Raw genomic sequence first — 4,331 nt, 5'->3', positions numbered from 1 at the left:
CAATATACTGTATATATCCAACAATATATCCAACTGGGATCATATACAAATGACATACCATGTAACAATCAATACCATGTTTGGTCATGTGATTCAATAACGTATTATGACAAATTGAAAAAAAAAGTGTTTTAAAGAAAATATAATATTGTGGAATTTCTTTTGGTGATTTCTGAGATTTCTTTCATTCCAAGAAAGAACAAAAACAGTCTTTCCTTAAAATCCAGCAAATCTCAGACAGGTGTAATAGTTTAAACAATATTAGTTCAGTGACCACTATATCTAAAAGGACATTTTTAATATCTTATATTTCTTTTGTTTTAGGTCCTCGCAGCACTTTCACGCACATGGAAAGGTCAGATACAAAGTGGGGGGGGGGGGGGGGGGGGGGGGGGGGTTTTCATTTCTGCCTCGCTACTATTACCACTTTATTAATGAGCTGTAATAGAAAGTGCTACGAAAATCTTTAGACCGAAAAAATAAATAAATGAATAAACTGAGCTGAGCTGAAAATACTTACTGTAATGATTTTTTGGATAGGAGTAGTATATACCCAAAATCTGCAGAGACACCAAGTTTAAATATTAAAAGGTACGTACAAAGATATCCAAGGCTGCTAATTGACTGAAATGTGCAATTGAAACTCAAGGTTCTGAATACTTTCAAAATTCAGTAGGAATATACCACATATAATACTTTACACTAAAGTATTGATAGCTGTTTATGCTTGCCTACATGCTCGTGGTAAACTAAAATATGTCCCAAGTCCATGAGAAGGCCATAACTTCAGTTTAAACAGGCTGAAAAGTTTGCACTTGTTTGAGGAAACTTGGTCTTGTTGCCTTCTGTGAAACGTTTGCTGAGTCTGCAGCAGAATAAAAGATTATCCTTCACAGGCTGCTTTGTTTAGAGCACAAGACAGATAAATGGCACATCTTCAAGCAGGAGTTTGTCGACGGTGATATCTGCCCACAGCACTAAAAGGAAATATAAGAGAGAATATCACTTCCACATTCAAAGCAAAACTGTAACTATCATATACAATGTGATATTTCAGCCAAAAGGCCTTTGTGCTCTGTTTTTAATCTTGGAAATAAACAGCAGCAGTCCTAATTTCATCTCACCTCTCGTATCTGCCCTTGAGCCTTCACTGTGTTGAGACAGATCGGAGCACATGTGCTTGTGTTGCTTTTATTCATGTAGCCAAGAGCAAAGCCAGGAAAGAGAAGAGGCAGCCACAAACAGAAATGAACAGTCTTATCTGTCTGCAGTGTCATTTGTGGGGGGTTTCCAAAGCCATAATCTACAAGCAAACTTGTCACATTTTTTTTCTTTTAGCTAAGTTCAAACAGAATATCACAAGTGTTAGAACGCCATGCTTTCATTTTAAACAGTTTTTGTGGCCCTTTTCAGAATTTAAGAGAAAGGTTTAACATTTTGAGAAAAACACTTGTTTACCTTCTTGCTGGGTTAGTTTCACTTAGAAGTACAACAATGGAAGAAAGTTGTAGCCCAATTCTGTCAAAATGTAACAAACTCCTCCTGGCAGCACTTCTCCAGATTATTAATAAGGATTTTGAAACTTATTTGATCATATAGTTCAAACTATAAGCTTCACAGTGTAGAGGTAGGTTTCATTAACTTCTAACAGAGTCAGGTTGGTTTTAATTTTCTTACTAAGCTATGCTAACTGGGTCTGAGCTCAGTCAAAGTCCTTCTAGAAATAAATTATTCCAGGCTACAAGACCAAGCCCTTATCCAAATGAATCGGAAGAGAGTCACAATGTTAATTTCTGTAGTCATCTGGACATTATTATATAGAATCACAGGTCAAATAATATTAAACACATGTTAAAACTCTGCAGGTAACTTTATCCCAAAATAAGGTTTGCAACACTGGACCAGCTCTTTAGCCTGTTAATGATACTTTGGGGTCCATGAGAAATTACCCAGTGTGCTTTGTTGATTTGGAGAAGTTCTATGGCCTGTTGTTACAGCTTTTTCAGTTCCTGTAGAAATAATTTAGTTTGCACTGCTGATAAAGAGTCGGAATTGTGCCCATGGGGAGATGTATTTTTCCAGGGATGGTCTTTGTCATCATCTCCATTCATTACTTTAATAAGCAGGATTTCCAGGTGAATCCAAGGACTGAAGGGTATCCAAGTTCACAATCTCACATCCCTGTGTTAGTGTTGTTCCTACATCCTCATAATAATTTTGGTCCAGGATCATCAACTGACCAGTGATGCTGTCTGAGCAGTTAGCATTAGCCAAGAAGTGAGCTAATGCTTTTAAAAATGATCATGAGCAAACCAACATGAGTAAATGATATCAAATAATAAAGTAAGCAGCTGACATGCTTACCACTTGTTCCTGTACAGACTTTTATATAAACAGTTGTTCTCTTCACACTGCAATGCTATCACATCACAACAGTGTAACTGGTTCAATTACAAACATTATCATTATGATGCAGGAACAACAGCAACACAGGGATATCGGCTACACCTTTCAATTTGGTATTCTCAGAATTATCCTTACCGTTTTTGGAAAGGTATGAGCTTCTTGGGCAGTGACCACCAGTGACTTCCAGGATGGAGGTGGTTTACAACCTCACTATGAGAGGTTCTCAGTATTGAAAGGGTGGAGTGCTCATTTCAGGTTAGAGGAGCTCTAGTATTTTGGAATCACAGACACAGACAAAGCTTTTGAACTATGTCCCTACATCATATGGCAACAAGATGTGGGCAGTTATCAAAAAAGTAAGATCACAGATACAAGTGACAGCGATAAACTTCCTCCAGAGTGTCTTGATGCATGTTTATTAATTAAGGTAGGGAAATCACAAAAACGTATGTTTGTCTGCACGTAGCGTTTCCAGTGGGAGAAACGTTTCTTCACTCAACCAAGTGGCTTCTTCAGTCTGAAGACTGAGACTGAAGGGGATTCCTAAACCTTAGAGATAGGGGATTCCTATGCCTGAGGTTTAAACCGTAGAGATGAAGAATCCAAGGATGACATACAAGAGTTGCTCATAGTAGAACTGCTGCTTTTTCACATTGAAAAGGAGACAGCTAAGTTGGTTCAGGTATCAGACTAGGTGTCCTGGCATATCCTGCTGGGAGGAGAACCAAGGGCAAACCCAGGTCACAGACTGTTGGTCTTGGGTCTAGAACACCTTGGTGTCTAGAGTTTACAGGTGGTAGCTGGAGAGAGAGGAGAGAAGCATAGCTCTAGTGTGAACGCTCAAAGCGGCGCATGCACAAAAGAAGACGTCACACACAACGCGCTCTGTTTAGACCCAGACCAACAGTATTGTGTGACTGATGGCCTTGATATAAAGACTTGTTTCGGACTTTACGTTTCCCAATTTCGCTTTAAGTTAAAGTTATTTTGTTATTTACATTTGGCCTAATAATGATCCTTTTTGCTGTTTTAGAGGAGCGCTGCTTCAAAGGATAGCTGCAGATTTCTGTCAGAATCTGCAGATTATACAGAACAAATAAAATGTTCACGTTTCTCCAACGTTGTCTTCCCAGCAGTTTCACTGACATCTACACGGGATGGCCAGGAAGCGTTCACCATGTCTTCTCCGGCGCTGATAATTGGCGTCTGTCTCGTGTCAGTGACGTAAAAGACGAATTTAATGCGACGTGACCATCAAACAGCAGTCGCTTTCTGAAACATCAGATATGTCTCGGATTCAGTACCACATATGAAAGTGACCCAGGTCGGATTTGTGCCGTTCACACTGTCACACCATGATTGGATTTGGGTCGCATAGGGTCAAAAAAGTCGGATTTGATGTGTAGCCCAGAAGTCTAGAGAGTTTTGTTTTGTTTTGTTTTGTTTTTCAGAAACTGAATCCCTCAGAAGTGTTGTTTCTGGATTTGCTTAGTGCTATGTATTTTCCTTATGTCAGTTTCACATTTAACTTTATAGGTATTGTATAGGAATTTATTTTACTTATGTATTAATCACATTATTTTATTGTATGATACCTTGGTGCCACTGGATTTTAACATGTCTCACACTCATACAGTAAGACAGATGGTGGGGGTGTAGTAAGGAAGTTGGGGGAAGCAGACAACTCCACAGGAAGAGTCTTTTGTCTCTTCGAGGACTCTGGGAGGCAGCAAGGGAGTGTGAACCTTAAGGTGTGAAACAGCTGTGTGCTGCCTTTTGTTCCTGGAGAAGGTATTTAACTGAGAGCCATGCTGGACTCAGGGAGACTCTGCTGACCGTCTGTCCCGCGGTCATGCAGGGACTTCATCAAGCTTGGTTGTCTGTTCTTTGTGTGTTTGATTAAAGAATGTTAGCTACCGCTCACC

This window comes from Maylandia zebra, linkage group LG17 (genome assembly GCF_041146795.1).
Source record: "Maylandia zebra isolate NMK-2024a linkage group LG17, Mzebra_GT3a, whole genome shotgun sequence".
Taxonomy (NCBI): Eukaryota; Metazoa; Chordata; class Actinopteri; order Cichliformes; family Cichlidae; genus Maylandia; species Maylandia zebra.
Note: the sequence above shows the minus strand (reverse complement) of the source record.